General features: G+C 41.4%; 1 long non-coding RNA gene across 2 annotated transcripts in view; it reads left to right on the top strand.

The window, feature by feature from the left end:
* Positions 1–16,617, top strand: part of LOC144194843 (uncharacterized) — a 129,471-nt gene that overhangs the window by 103,492 nt on the left and 9,362 nt on the right. The window contains exons 4-5 of one of the 2 annotated variants that reach the window (XR_013326002.1): positions 589–773; positions 5,235–5,511. This is a non-coding gene — a long non-coding RNA (uncharacterized LOC144194843). Of the gene's footprint in view, positions 1–588; positions 774–5,234; positions 5,512–16,617 lie in introns of those variants that run through there. The other variant, XR_013326001.1, reaches the window with a different exon arrangement.

Raw genomic sequence — 16,617 nt, 5'->3', positions numbered from 1 at the left:
ACATGTTGCTGTTTCAGGGATCCAACTTCTCACATCCGAGGAACCATACTTACCTTGTATAATTTATACTGAGCGCAACTGCCCTGGGTAGATGCCTCTACCTATTGTGTCTTAATAATACAGCAACTCCAGTTGAGTTAAGGTAGAAGGGAACGGAGCCCGGAGACCACTTTTGTACACCACATAAGTGCCAAGTACAGACAAAAAGCTTGGTGGATGGTCAGCTGTCTTTTCTTATTCTGAATTTTCCTCTAATAGCTAATGGTCAACGACCATGACAAAGGGTGACAATATTGCATATTGGTCTTTTTATTATTTTTGTAGTAAGTTGAAATTTTGCCAATGTGATGCTACACATTATCCTGTGCGTGGTGTATCTAAACATCTCCATTGACTGCATAGACTTAATTCTGAGCATGTCACTCTTGATTTGCGAACTTCAACTCAAAAGTATGTTTATATAGCTACTTTTGCAAAATGCCATTGATTGAATTAATGCATTTAAGCACTGTGACGGTGCGCTCTTCCCATGCGGGAGAAAGAGTAGAGGGACAAGATAAAGAAGAGCTCAGTGTGTGGTCTTTGCAGGTCAAAGACAGCCAAGTTGTGAAGCTCCTTTCTGCCCCTCAACCATCTGCCGTGCCCCGGGAGCTGCCAGCATGTACGCCCGTCGGGCCACAACAGCCCTCCTCCCTTCGCAACACTACCCTCCCAGGATTCAGCACCCGTGTAGCAGCTTGTGGGTCTGCATTTGGGGGACAAATCTGGATGATGTAAGTGTCTCATTTCCATTTCTTATGCTCGAGGGCAGGTGGCAAGGCTTGCAAAGACAACACTACATTGTCTTATTTTAGCATACACAAGTATAATGTCCTTTTCCAGGTAATAAAACTAAAAACAAACTCTTACTTAAATGCCAGTTGTTTACAAATTTGTCCAAGTGTACTTGTACGAAGTTGTAAAGCTTATTTTCAAGTTCCATCAACTCTTTGGTTCAGGTAGTTTTTATGAAATTAGATCGTTAGGTCAGTTCTATTAATGAAAATATACCTATCTACAGTCTTTATATTGGGAGCGTGACATTTGAATACTGTGCTTTAAGAAGACATTTTATTGTGCTAAAATAATATGGATTCTTCTCAGATTTAGATTATTGAATTTCTGTCAGGAAAAAAAAAAAAATCCGAAAATTCAGGTTAACTATATACGATTTTATAGGTGACAAATGTTTAAGCCCATGTGAGCTCTCTGGGTGATCTTGTTGAGATATAGTATGAGTGTTTGTACACCATCCAAAGGCAAGAATAGACAAGTATTTCTTGGAGTAAGTGTAGGCCACAGGCAGCCCTCCTGCTGCCTGCCCTCAAAGCCTCGGAGAATTACTTGAATGCCAGGCCTCCGTGCAGCGTCTTAAGATAGACCCACTCAGGCAGCAACAGCGCAGGGTATCATATCTCCAAGATCCTTACCAAAAACAAGACCCCCACCACCAACAAATCACCCTTGAGGAGATTTACACCCACTACTCAGCCAATGTAAAGAGTCCTGACAGTGGACATACGCTCGCACGCCATCCGATTAGTCAACATCCATCACTTCCTGACGTGGAGGTGGGGGGCTCCTTCTGAAAATAAATGTATATTTAGGAGCCTTGCTGTGCAGCGTGGGGAGGAGGAGGAGGGTGTGTGTGGGGGATCTTGTTACCACTCCAGAGGCTAAAATTAATGGCTCTCAGGCGGTTTCAGGAGTGACACCCATGTAGTGAGCGTCACCACACGCCTCCGCGTCGACGACATTTCTCACAGCCGTGTCTTAACAGATGTCAGTCAAAGGGTGAAATGCGACAGGAGACATCATGCAGACTTTTGTGATCATTTTGGGTGGCTAGGTGTGCTGACATAATTCTACTACGTTTTAACTCTATGAACCTATTTGCAACTTTTAAAAATGCTATTTACTACGTTTCTAATAGTCGTTCTATGTTGTTGTTTTTCCAACATCGCTCCCAAGCTGGTTAGTGGCAGAATTTCAAAAAAGTTAGTAAATGTGGAGAAATCAGGAGTACCAGATAAAATTCCCCTAATGGGTCGAAGCCTAAAACCCGATGAACTTCTCTCCACAAGTTGGAAGAGACCAAAACTTCCAATCAGGGGTATAAATGACTGGAAAAAAAGATTGAGGCAAAAGTCACAAACAACATAACATGACATTTGACTGGTAATTTTACACAGTACACAACTTTTATGTCCCTGTGACCATTGAAAGCTCAATTATGGCTTTCACCCATTCATTTAGATAGCAGACAGTTGTTGTCAACCGAAAATAACAGGAATTTGCTGAGTGAGTAGAACTGCCTATAAGAACTATTTATTTACTGCCTACAAACCATTTATTTCACAGCTAAATGGAGTGAAAAGAAAATTGAATGCCACTTTCACACCTTTTATGGAGATGTGTTAAGTTATTTTTGAATGAATGTGACATATGTAGCTCAGGGTAATCATAACAGTGGCCATATCAGGTTTACGTTTACAGCCTTATTATCCTACTGTGTTTAACAACTCTATTAGAAAATACATAATTATATTTATTTAGGGCAGCAAGAAAAATGTCTGTTCCAAGAGAGAAGAGACTTTTTGGCTTTTAGAACTCAGTGTAGGATAGAAACGGTGAAAATAGTTCATTTGCTCTGCTAGGATTCCTTCCTATTGATTAAAAGGAAATCACCACCTCAGTGTGAACCAAGATAAAACTTTTGGATTCAAAACCACAGTCCACACACAGCCTGCTATCTCTCACTCAGACACACACAGGCGCACAAACCTGTAAAAGTGCAAGAGTCACACTATTAGATAGTGTTAAATGAGCAACTAATGGGAGTGGACAAGAGACAGAACAATTAAAGCTCATCAATGGCTGCCTTCTCTCTCTGTGGGCCAGCAAGCAGCCCAATCAACAACCTGATCACTCACAAGGTGACAAAAAAGACGAACCAGCAACAGTGGCAGATTGGGGGAGTGACCTTTTAGTTTTTTTTTTTTAAAGTTAAATTAACAAATGTGGAGTAGTGGTTACAGCGTGTGCCACAAATTTAGACATCCTCTTTTTCCACAACAAAAATGCAATGGATATTGTTTGATATTTTCCCGTGAGAATTAAGCCTAATAGAACAGATCACCTCTTAGAATGTTTTCCAAAACACACTGATTACTGTATTTTCACGACTATAAGGCACACTTAAAAGTCTTAAATTTTCTCCAAAATAGAAGGACACCTTATAATCCAGTGTGCTTTATATATGGAAAGAAAATTAAAATGTGTCATTCGTTGACAGTGCGCCTTTAAATGCATTGTGCCTTATAGTCGTGAAAACAGGGTACAATTTATAGAGACCTGAGTTCTTCATCAGCACAGATAAACACATTAATAAACCCCACAATAAAGATTTAATCCTCTACATTAGAGAATTGTCCATCTTTAAAAAACAGTAATGCTAACCCACTACAGAAATCAGTCCATGTTGTTTCTACAAACTATACTATGAATGTTTATTTTGTGTTTAAAACTATCCATACCTACACTGGTATCTTAACCAAACAATAAATCCCAATGAATTAGGGTCTTGTGATCACAACAAATGACTTCTGGCTGTCACAACTGCGACCACAAAAGTGAGCCGCCAGCTACATCTCAGCCCCTTGAGGTGAATGCCGTATATTTCTCCTGGACTATTGGAAATCAATAAGCAGCAAATTATTTATGGCAGAAAGGCAGCGTCGTTTTGAATTACTGTCACTGGAAGCCAACACAATTTATGCACAACCCCCAACTGCCCGAATCAGGCGCAGTCAGCACAGGTGACTCGCTCCGAAAATGTACCTAACCCGTTCATCATTTCCTTTCGGAGGTGCAAACAATGCCAAGAAAGTGTGGAGTGAAATCTATTACAATAGCCTTTTGTTTTACATCAACTCTCCTGTGGCCACGCCGTGAATTATCTTCCTCTGTTGACCCACTTAGGCCACTGTTGCTTTTCTTATTGATTGTTTCTGTTCTGGCTGTCACAACAGCCGAGCACAATGAGCAAGCAGAGAGAGGATGGTCCAATCAAGGCTGTGTGTACAGTAACTAAAAGTTGTTTATAGGAACTCATTATAATGAGGTCAGGAAACACACGTGAGTTCAATTTTCCCCTGCATGACAACAGGTAAAATTAATGAAATTACTGATTATTTGCTTCAACGAAAGATGGCTGCCGAGTGGTTAGCGCACCGGGCTCCGATTTCTATGGTGGAGGGTTAGATTCCTGGTCAGTCCTCACTTGTGTGGGTTTTCTTCGGATACTACGATTACCTCCAGCATTCCAAAAACATGCAGGGTAGGCTGGTTGAACACTCTAAATTGCTCATTGGTATGAGTGTGTCAGCGTAGATGGTTGTCCATCTCCTTGCCCTGCGATTGGCTGGCCACCGATTCACGGTGAACCTTCCTGCTCCCCCGTAGTTAGCGATTGGCTCGACCCTTTTGAGGATACACAGTTCTGAAAATGAATGAATGAAGACGAAAGGCCAAAACACACTATGTTGGTTAGCTTGTCTGCTCTGCAAAGATCTGTGTACACGAGACTGTGGCCCGAAACTGAAGTCGGAGTCATCATCCGAGAGTGAGGTTAAGAGAGCCGGTAGCACAGGCCAGAGGGCAGCGAGAGCTCCTTCCAGTCTGATTTATGACCGGAAAGCGAGAGGACGCAGGATGCTTCGCCCGCCACGATCACAACTCCTGTCCTTCTGTTGGAATGCTTCCATCCAGCAGGTCCAAACTGACAGATTCATACTGTCCACCCCCTCCTTTCGTAACCCCCCCATCCCCCCAGGGTTGCTCACAACTACATTTATCATGTTCTCACATAATAAATCACTGCGGCCTAAGTGGACCTGATAAGTGCTTGCGTGGCTGTTGAACGAGCGCTCCCCTAATCTGCCTTCCAGGCAGCCCCCACAGGCCTCTGGACCACCGTGAGTGTCTGTACGATCCCTTAACAGGGCACAACTGAGATACAGTACATGTGCCTGGCTGCTAATTCAGTTGTTAACATAACCCACTCTCATGCATACTGACAGCCTCCTTGTACAGTGAGTTATGAACAGAGCGCCATGAAATCCTCCGTAGGCCTTTACTGATTTGTTGCATTGTCCAAACTGAGGTCATAGCAACACAATCTTTCTCAATTTCAGACAATCAGTCTTGATGGAGGAAGAACAGAGGAAACCTGCAAACACGTCATTGTAGCTATTGTTAGATATTTTCACCGGTTCTCATGGAATATAAAGAAATAATAATTGAAATGTGCTTCTCTGTGAGTTCTGAATTTGATAGATTTGATTTAAGTGAGCCTCAACCTGTACTTGCTTTCCTTTTCTTTTTAAAATGAACCTTAAATAGCACAAAACACTGTTTTAATCCCATTTGATATGTAGTGGAAGATATGCTTTTTCATCTTTTTAGTTGATTTTTGTTTTCCAAGAAATTGTTTTGTCGGAAAATATAGTTACACGTGTTGTGTAAGAAATTACTGTAATACAAATACAGCCGACATAAGCATGAAATAAGCATAAATAAGCAAGAAATTAATGTGTCCCAAATTCTGGAATATTTTTGGATTATAGAAAGTACGCATTTTCTGTGTTTAATTTTATACCACTGGTATAAAATTTAGCAATCTATTAATCAACGTTCGTCCACCCAACAACCAGTTTCATGTTGCATTTATCCTCATTTGGGTTGCAAATAATCTTCAGCCTATCCCATCTGACTTAAAGTGAAAGGTGGAGAATGGCCACCACTCAATTTCAGGGAAATTTAAACAAATAAACTCCAAAGAAAACCCAAGTGAGCCCTAGAGAAAATGTAAACTCTACGATTAGAACCGCAAACCTCAGAACCTTAAGTCCAAAGTGCAAACCACCCGTCTACTGTCTTGCCCACATGCATTTCTTGCTTAAAGAATCATTTCAAACTCACCCAAACACCCCAAAACAACCCCAGTTGTTCAACAACACCTACACCTCTAACAACGTGCTAATTGAACAAACAAAACACTGTTGATTGATGATTTATGTTTAGGTAACCTAACGTGACACCATATTTATGTCTGTCTGCGCATGTTTTACAGTGACACATTTCATGCCCCCGCCATCCCTTTCACGTGTGTGGCGGGTGCTTACAAATGGGCTTAGAGTGTATCGCTGGGGTTAATCAAACACAAGGCGCACATAAAAGCAGCTAGAGGCAGTGTGAGTATTTACAGTAATAAAAGTTAACAGCGGTCAAACCCTCTGGGATCACATTACCCGTCAGACATGTGGCTGCAGCTCGCTCCCTTGTTGCTTTATAGAGGTCGGCCCTAAGGTATAGTAAGCTGCAAATGCCGTGTTGTTCCAAACGAAAGTCAAGAAAACAAACTTTTTGCAGCTCGTTGCCCTCCCTCACCCATCTCCTTCTCTACTGGTGTCGCATCCTTAACCTCCAGATGATAAATCTCTCCTACAGAAGCCCCTGAGTGGGAAGACCCCCAGTGCTGGAAAAGCCTCGTGCGTCCTCTGTGTCACATCCTGTTTACGTAGTCAGGGTAACTAGTGATCTGTGTGCTCGTAATTCAATGTGAGACTACACTTCCTTCTTCGTTTTTCCTCTTAGCTTTCTCGACCTTTACCTTTGCCCCCCTAACAGGGTTCATTTTAATGTAAGGACAAAAATGTCATTTGTGATTGGGAACAAAGGAATGATCTATCAAGAATTAGACTAAAAATAAATTAGTAACATGCAAAAGAATAGAATAGAACGGAATAACTTACGCAAAAACAGTAAGAATATTTTTTTAATGAATTATGTGTTTTCTCACTTACTGCTACGACTGTTTTAACTCGTTATGGCCTATTGACCATATTTTGTAACGTCAATGGGTATTAAAATGATACACTGTCAAACAAAGGCAATAGGTAGAATTTCCAGCATTTTCTAATGCCCACATAGCATACAAATGTGCATTATAAACCAATTGCCAATACTCCTAGTTTCAACTCCTCACATCTCTTTCTACGCCCCCATCAATACCAATGATTCAATGCCACAATTATTACAATTTGAAGACTCAATTTGGCTTCATCGGCCCTTCATCTTCACTTTGATGAAGTTAGTCTCCTTACTATTCTCACATCAACATCAATGAATCAATTCTATAGATATTATACTCCAGAGTGTGCACAATGAATTGATCGATAGATAATTTTCAAGGACATTTAGTCAGTGGGATGTAGTCCAGTTGAAGGATTCGAACCTGTATCCTCAACCTGTCTTTATCTTTCCAAGCTGAGCTTTGGGCCTATTACGGAAGCATGTGGATGCATATTTACCGCTCGTGGGAAATATACACAGACACAGAGCAAGCAAGCAAGAGAGAGAGAGATGGAGAGAGCAAGTCCTGATTGATCAACTCCCTATCTGGCTATTTACGATCTGGCTGCGGCGCAGGCGAGCTTCTGCCAGACAGAAAAGCAATTAATCTGCAAACGAGCTGGGGAACAGCCGGCCTGAGCATTGGAGCCTCCTACCAGCGCAGCTCTGGAGGAGAGATAAGGCTGCAGACGGCTATTTATTGTACATTTTAATTAAGTGCTTGTTAACGCTAGTTATCTTAACAGTCACAAAATTACCGTTGTAATGCGTTTAGTTGGAGGAAAAAATGGAGCTGAGGCCGGAGCGTTTCTATGGAAGCTGGCACAGCTCGGCCCTGCTCATTGCGAAGTGAATTCAGAGGAGGCGGATGTCACAATGATCTAAGCTCAGGCGCTAATGGTTATTTAATATGGCCATCAGTGGTCCCGAGTCCCCCAGCATACGGCGCTTGCACAATAGCCCTCCAAAACCCTCTTTAACACTTATTTGAAATGACAGGAAAAATGAAACCGTTTGTGCTTTCAATGGAAAAGCAATCATTGCTACATTATACTATGCTTGCCCTATCATGCTAATGCCAGGTAAAAATGTCACCAAATGTATTTAAAGGGCCTGATGGAGTGTTGCCGTTTTGATTCCTGCTGCCTACCTGATTAATAGAAGAAGGGGGCGAAAACCTTCAATTTGTATGTAAATGCACCTGGGCCCCCATATCATCGGCACACCTGCACCTGCAGGAAAATAATAAACTCAAGTTAAATGTGGCAATTATGAGCGTTTATGGGAATTGTGGGAAGGAGGGCTGGGGTGGAGTCTTGATGAGAGGGTAAGCACCTCATGCCGTACCAATAGTGGCCTTTTTTAGGAAAATTAATTCAAACCTCTATTGCGCATGTGTTTAGTTTCAATATTGAAAAACGTGAAAACATACTAGAATGCAAAGGCATCCTTCACTTCACATTCCAAATATGATATTTACTTTAGTTTAGGATTTCAGACTACCGTAGAGTTCACAAGTGAGACTTGTAGTCTGTTGCTCCATCTGCAGGGAACACTCAGCGTGTTGATGTTAATTCGTTTATTATTTTATTTTATTGGCAGCCCGATGGCAGAGTGGTTACCATGTCGACTTTTGCAGTTCGTCGGAGGTTCATTCACAGGTGGGTCCTCAATGTGTGGAGTTTGTATATTCTCCCCTGGATTGGGTAGTGTTTTCCGGGTACTCCCCTTTACTCCCACATTCCAATAACATGCAAGGTAGGCTGGTTGACCACTCTAAATTGCTCCATGGTATGAGTGTGAATGGTTGCCTGTTTCCTTGTGCCCTGTGATTGGCTGGCCACCGATTCAGGGTGTCCCCCACCTGGTGCCTGTAGTCGGTTTTCGTCCCTCAAAGACACTTGTAAGTGGTTTGGAAAACGAATGAACAAATGAATTATATTTTAGATCAGTCTATTATTGTCGTCTAACATCTTACCACCTAAATACCTCATATTAAGACTCAGCAGAGTTTTCAGGGGGTTTGACAAATGTGGTTCGTGCAGTTTATCGTCAGTTGTGCTCTATAATATGAAAGTTGTGGTATTTTACGGCATGTGTTAGTGCATCTTTATCTCGAGCACCATGAGGCTTATGTTGGCTGATTGTACATCTCAGAGCAGGTTAGATATACTGTGTACCTGTCAGGGTTGATATGTAGAAGAAGATGAACATTCGGTGAAAAAGAGAAATATTTTCCTACAATATAAGCTTTGTGTCGTCTTCAAATCTCCGTTGGCCTTTGTGTACTCCTATCATCATATCGTAAAAAAAACCTGCATACGGTCATCCTTGTTAGTGAATACGAGTTGAACTGAAGTTTAACCAGATTTCCAAGGCCTTGCTTTCAAAGCACCACAGTGTCAATGATGGTGTACGATAAAAAACACAAACGGGGGGCACACAGCGAAGCAACAAAGGCCTCAAAAAGCAGACAGAAGAAAGTGATGACAGCGATTTGGACGAGCGTCGAAAACTTTTTTCGCAGTGGGTATTCTGCGGCCGGGTGGACTGGAGCGACGCTGTGAGATAATCATTATCTGCTTAGATGATCTACTCGGGCATGATAATAGCGCTACAGCGGTGTGACTGTGATAGAGCTCAAGATGGGGGCTCTCCTCTATGAAGGAGCAGAAGAGGAAAAAAATCCCCAGCTGCCTAATGGCTTTAGACAGCAGCCATTCGGCACTGCTAATCTTCCGTCTCTCTGAAAATAACTTTTTGTGCCGTATGAAGATTGGATTTTACAGATCACAACGGCACGGTAATGCATTCACTCAGCTGTACATCTCGTGAGAAACGTATCGTGATCTCTAATAATATTCTGTATACGGAGGCAGCCAAGCGCTGCCTTTAAATGCGACGGTGTATTAATATTAATATTTATGGACTGTGGAGGAGCGCCAGGCGTCTAAGGGGTACGGGCAGAACAAACTTCCATTAATTCCTATGGAGGGGAAAGTCCAAATTAATTCCTATTCACATTTTAATGCCTTTATGCTAATGCAGGAACCCTGGGAAAGGAATGGCCTCACAGGGAGGCAGAGGGTTAGAGTTGAATGCTGCACCTGAAAAATGTCATTCGGCGTTGAGAAATATGGCCGTCCGGGAAGGTTACGATTAAGTGAAAACACACAAAGTCAAAGACAATTTGCAATTCCATCTGCGAGCCAGAGAATTTGATTGGACTGGTACAGGATGATGGCTGTTTATTTTAAATTATTATAACCTTCTCACATAGTATGATGTGATTAATTGTAATTGCAAGATTTCAGCTTGTTAATCTTTAATACTGTCATTTTTGGAGAATGATTTAGTGACAAACAGAAACAGGCTTGGTCATGTGTGATATGTATTCTTTATTGAATTTTGAAATAGTGTAGGCTTAATTGTCTTATTTCAACCAATTAAAATGGTTCGTGACCGGACGTTTGGTCGCCGGTCTTTTGGTCACCGGTCAAATGTACTTAGATATTAAACAGTACTTAGATATTAAACTCTCTCTCTCTCTCTCTCTCTCTCTCTCTCTCTCTCTCTTTTAGATATTAAACTATTTCTCATGAATATAATTTTGAGAGCTGGTTTCAACTGTAAACTCTCTGTCACCATTTGACCGGCAACCAAAAGACCGGCGACCAAAAAGGACCAAAAGACCAGTGACCAAAAGACCAGTGACCAAAAGACCAGTGACCAAAAGACCAGTGACCAAAAGACCGGCGACCAAAGGGTTAGACTTACTAAAAACGAAATAGTATTTGACGATTAATAGTCAATTTCATTGATTAAATTAATGACCATGTTTACCCTAAATGCACTTCACTGAACAAATAGAAAATTAAAAAATCATTTGATTTGGGCATACAAAATAAACGATTATGACTTGAAAACGAAACAAAATAGCACTCGAAATGTGCTTTTGGATGGACGTTGTATCCTCAGTAACCTTGTTGTGTTCTCACCTGTGCGCAAATAACATCTAAGCCTTGATGCTGAAACAATTTCTCGAGCAAATTCACATTAATGGTTCAAAGCACCTCGGCAGCCTCCGTCCCGGAGGAAACGGGCCAAGTCGATCCATTCTGATTTGTGCGGACTGGTTAGTGAGGTAAACACAAATAGATTACTCTGGTACACAATGGTGCCCCCGCACTCTGCTTTCCAGCTGTTATCATTACGTATTGACGTAAGACAAGCATGCACGGCCTCCAGCTAGGTCGCCATCAGTACATGTCGCCATTGTGACACCTGAGTGGGTAATCGTCATTAATTGCATTCATTTGGGCAGAGGGTCAAAGTGTAGCGCAGGTGTTTGGGATAAAACATGATCATTTTCCGTCAAAGAATAGAGGGGGGTTTAAAATAGGAAATATCTTTGGATACGCACAACATGGTTGTCCATTTTTTCTGCTTCTATTGGACATTAATGGGTAATTGGGGCTGAACCAAAAGGAGAAAAAAGGGGTGTCATTATCATTATTTTCTCCCCTCCTACATTTACTCCATTCATAGTGAAGATGGAGCAGTTTCAATTTCGATGAGACAAATGTAAGAAGGAAGGCCAATCGGCACAGCCATTTAACTTCACATAAAACAAATAAAGGTGACCGTGCCGAAATCCGATTATCTCCTCAAAAAATATCAATAATCATGTAGCTTTATATCTCAACATTGACTCTCTTCAATGAGTCGCTCATTTTCTGTGTGTGGGTTTTTTTTTTATGGCCATTTGTTCTTATTGATGTGTCCACATTTTATGGAGGGAAAAAAAGAAAAGATTAGTCTACTTTTCACACATCCTTTGTTGGTGTTAGCATTGGCTTTTCACTTTGGCTCGAACATAAACTACCAGATGTGATAGAGCCAATATTTGGTTGGGGTAATACAGAAGGTCAAGGGGAGGTCTGCGTTCAACTAAATGCACTGAACTACCGTATTTTCACGACTATAAGGCGCACTGCATTGTAAGGCGCACCCTCAATGAATGACACATTTAATTATTTTTTTCTCCATATATAAAGCACACTGGATTATAAGGCACCCTGTCTATTTTGGAGAAAATTTAAGACTTTTAAGCGCGCCTCCTTTTAGTCGTGAAAATATGGTAATGTTTCAAAACATGCTACCTTATTTCTAACAAACCCTCAAACATTAAATGCAGAATTATGACCCCAGCATGCGCAAATACAGGCCTTGCCCCTGAAAATATATCACCCCCCCCCCACCCAAAAGGAAAAAAAAAAAAAAAGAAAAAAAACAGACCCCACCATCTGCAGTTGAGTTTATAAAAAAATGCTATGCTGAAATACAGTAACCTTCTTATACCCTTCAAATTTTTGATTCTGCTCCCCTGCTGCTACTGTTCATCTGTATTTACCCCCTGAGACTTACACACACTCCCTTATTCCTCTGATGAAAAGTACAAAAGAGCCATCTCCAGAACTCTAAATTGTGTGTGTTTTTGTGTGTGTCCTGCACGGGCATGGGGAGGAGTGCAGACACCAGGCGCAAACATCCTCAATCTGTCCTAATAAGCACAGTCTGCATACAAAGCGCAGACTTCAAATATAACAACTAAGCTACATTTCCTCATAAAATAGGGGGGAACAGTTTGCCATGACTATGATGATTTACCCAGTAACATGTGCCCTCCACAAACAGTCACGTATGCCAGCGCACGTGTGTTTGTGTGCGCCTGCCTGACAAAAATACACAGCAGCAGCTGTGGACCTCATGTTTGAAGGACTGCTACTGAACATGGAGGTACACTGCGACTTGGAGGACGTGTAACCAATGATGGAGGGCGGGCCTTGACTTGTGTGCACAGGTGTCGGCGACAAATGAGATGTTTATCATCATCTCCGGTAGACATTTTCACCCAGAGAGTGGTTCCGCTGTAATCTACTGACGTGAGATTGAGGACTTTATTATATTGGTTTCTGAATACAGTGCTATGAAGAAATTCCATTGCCAAAAAACACTTACATTTTGTTAAATCAAACGTGGTTTAAAAAGTATCCATTCCATCAACTGCAAAAAAATATACTGTATTTTCATAACTATAAGGCGCACCACATTATAAGGTGCACTGTCCATGAATGACCAATTATTTTCCATATATAAAGCGCACTGGATTATAAGTCGCCCTGTATATTTTGGAGAAAATGTAAGACTTTTAAGTGCGCCTTATAGTCGTGAAAATATGGTATATATATTTTTTAACCAGATCAACAACAAATCACCACCACCTTTTCTCCACTTGAACATGCTTACATTTGCTGGGGGGGGGGGGGGGGGGCATCCATGCCAGAACCTCTTGCCCACAATTCCGAGAAGACAGATGGCACGGTAAAATCGATAATCGCACAAAACGTTGTCCATTTTGTGAACAAATGAATTTGCTTTGACGCTATGTGAGAGTGTTCAAGCGACCTGCTCACTTCCCATCTGAACATCCTCCCTTCCACTCCCTAGGCACGCTGTTATTTATGGCACTTGGGCCCTGGTGCTCCTGTGTGCTTTGATGTTTAATTCAAGGACCCACAACCCGGTGGGGAGGAGAAGTGTGGGCGTGTTGGGAACTCACCAGGACTCTAGAGCACAGGAACTCTTGATTTCCTACAAATATGCCCGGTGTTGCTCGTACTTTTCTCCTGTCTGCATGAGTTGTGACTCCATGTGCATGGGAGTTCTATTTCTAGTGCCTAGTTGGCTGGATTTCCAGGTCCTGGAAATTGCTGCAGCCCTGGCCTAAGTCTCCCGTCGGATAGAATTTGTAAATATCGACAACACTTTTCTTATATCAGCTTTTCTCATTAATTTTTGTTCGTTGCACTTTATATCTACCACTCAATTTGAAAAAAATGCACATTCAGTTAATACTATGTGCACACTGACCATGTGAGTGGCACTCAAAAGAACGGACTTATTGCTTTTATTGTACATTTTTCTAAATGACTTTTGATTAGGAAATATCTAAAAATCTCCAAGATAAATGGCCCAACATTTGTACATTTCTTTGCAGTACATCAAACCCCATAAAATATATTAGACCTGGTTGTGTATATGGGCCCACCTTGTCGCTCACCAGCAGTACTTTAATGTAAAGACTTTAGTATCCTCACTTTTGCTACCTTTCATACCTTTATCTCCTCTTTTCACTCTCCCTGTCTCCTCGTCCCCCTCGCTAAGATTTATTCCCCACTCCTCAGCGAGAGGCGAGGTGTTAGCAATTTATAGTTTATTAAGACTTACATAAGTCTTGCAGGTGTGTTTTATATCCTTACTCACCCCTCTCTTCCCCAAACCCATTTGGAAAATTTATGGAAGGTCTTTTTGGTTGCCGGCTGATTTAGACGTCATCTTGTGGGGGGACTCAAAAAGAAGGGCTCCCCTTTCTGTCTAGCCTGGTCAGCCAAATGTTTGTTAGATTAGGGTTTCGTTTCGGATGTCAGACAGAAAAAAATGTAGTCATGAAAAGTACAGGTGCAGGATGTATTGTTCATAAAGTCAGGTAATGCTGCTTTTGGTGTTGGCCACCTTGTTAATGTTAGCGCTGAGATACAAATCAGAGTGACATATAGACTAAAGGTGTGTGGGGCATGGTGGGGAAGTCCCAATGGATATGCCTAGCAATGATTTTTAAATCAGAAGGGATAAAAAGCCTGCATTCAATTCTGAAACATGCGACTATTGTTAGTCAGAGAAGAATGGCTTTCACCGTTTTGGATAGCCCCGCTAACCTCTGCTATTGTCGCCTGTCAAAAAAGTACCGTGGCAAGAAGCTTGATTAGAAATACATGGTGCCAAATAAGCAAAATTAGGATGAAGCGGAGCTCAGCTGTTTACTTTTTAATAGACTGGAAGAAAAATCAGAAGCATCTTTCTCATACGGTATTCCGAAGAAAGGAAATCTGATGTCATCTGATAACAGCTACTCAAGATAAATGCCGATATTTGCAACCATTACAAGTTTTCTCTGGTATTAACAAATAATCAACATTTATTGTTGGAAAAATTGAGTGGGATTTGAGACTGTCATACTGCAGCGTGTCAATTTTGAATGGACTGCAGCAAAGTGGAGGCTGGGGGAAAATATACTTCCAACTTTCGCAATAAAAATTGATCACCGGTATCCTCCTCTGCACCTGTTTATTCCCCTTCATAAACCAGGAAGCAATGTGGCGCTTCAGAAGTCCATGCTCTACTGATCCTTTACTTCATTACAGCATTTCCATTATGCAGTATATTGTTGCTGTCGGACTGAAAACAACGACCTATGGTCAATTTTGGTAAGAACTGTACAGAAAATAAATACCTTCTCCATGGTTTGATGGAGTTGAACTACAACACAGGTGTCAAAGTGGCGGCCTGAGGGGCAAATATGGCCCGCCACATCATTTTGTGTGGCCCGGGAAAGTAAATCATGAGTACCGACTTTCTGTTTTAGGATCAAATTAAAATGAAGAGTATAGTTGTATATTATATTTCCTGATTTACCCCATTTTAAATCAATAATTGACATTTTTTAGTCCATTTTTTTAATATTTATTTCAAAAATAACTGTAAAATCTAAAAATATATACAAATATTTTCTGTTTTCCACTTTAATATGGAACATTATTAAATAGATTTCCCCTACCAAGAAAAAAAGCTAAAATAAACACCTTTAGATCTATAAAAATGTAGGGTTTTTGATTTAATTCTTTGAATCCAATTTTTGAAACAATGTCTAAATATTATATCTAAAATAGCCCGGCCCACATGAAATCGAGTTGACGTTAATGCGTCCCGCGAACCAACCCGAGTCTGATACCTTTGAACTACAGTACACTGAAAATAATATCGAATTGTTACTTTGTATTTTTTTTCAAGGCGGGAATATGAAGACGTTAATGATACAAAAGGCCATTTAACAGGAAACTGCTAAAGTCCGCAAAGGTAAACAATCCCTTGGCAACCAGGAAAGTGGCTGGCAGGTTGACATGTGCTATGCCAGCGTCTCCACTGGGTGAGTTTCTGTCATGGTCCAAGTCTGTCTCGCTTGATGAGAGAGCGGAAAGACTTACACACACACACACACACACACACACACACACACACACACACACACACACACACACACACACAGAGCGGACTGGTCGACCAGTCACATTCTGCCACCGACACCACTGAGGGACTCACTATTATCATGCAACAATGCAAAAAAAAAGCTCATTACCATCTTCTAAATATGCATGAATAAAAAGCCTGAATAACCATGGCCAGTTGTCACCTGAAGACTGGCCTTTTACTGTCCAATAAGCAAACATATCCGTCTCCCGGACTGATAGGCCTCATAAAGGGGGAACCGTCATCTTGCTTTTCCCTAGAGCGTCGCAAAGAAAGGGAATTTTGAAATGCTAAGTAAGGAAGTGCGAGGTGTCAGAAGGCGGGAGGAGGTGAATCAGTCATGCTGAGTGACATTTCTCAAATCTGCACATCTTATCCACGTCCAGATATTCCAATGTGACTGTCATAAGATGTGACACGACAACCCCACCCCCATGAATGAGGACGTTTGTGTGATGCTTAACAGACAACAGCAAGCCATTCCCGCTTCCTGTTTAATGGCAACCTTTAAAAAAA

Source organism: Stigmatopora nigra, chromosome 3, assembly GCF_051989575.1.
Source record: "Stigmatopora nigra isolate UIUO_SnigA chromosome 3, RoL_Snig_1.1, whole genome shotgun sequence".
Taxonomy (NCBI): domain Eukaryota; kingdom Metazoa; phylum Chordata; class Actinopteri; order Syngnathiformes; family Syngnathidae; genus Stigmatopora; species Stigmatopora nigra.
The sequence above is the reverse complement of the archived record's forward strand: the minus strand, read 5'-3'. Positions and strand labels throughout refer to the sequence as shown.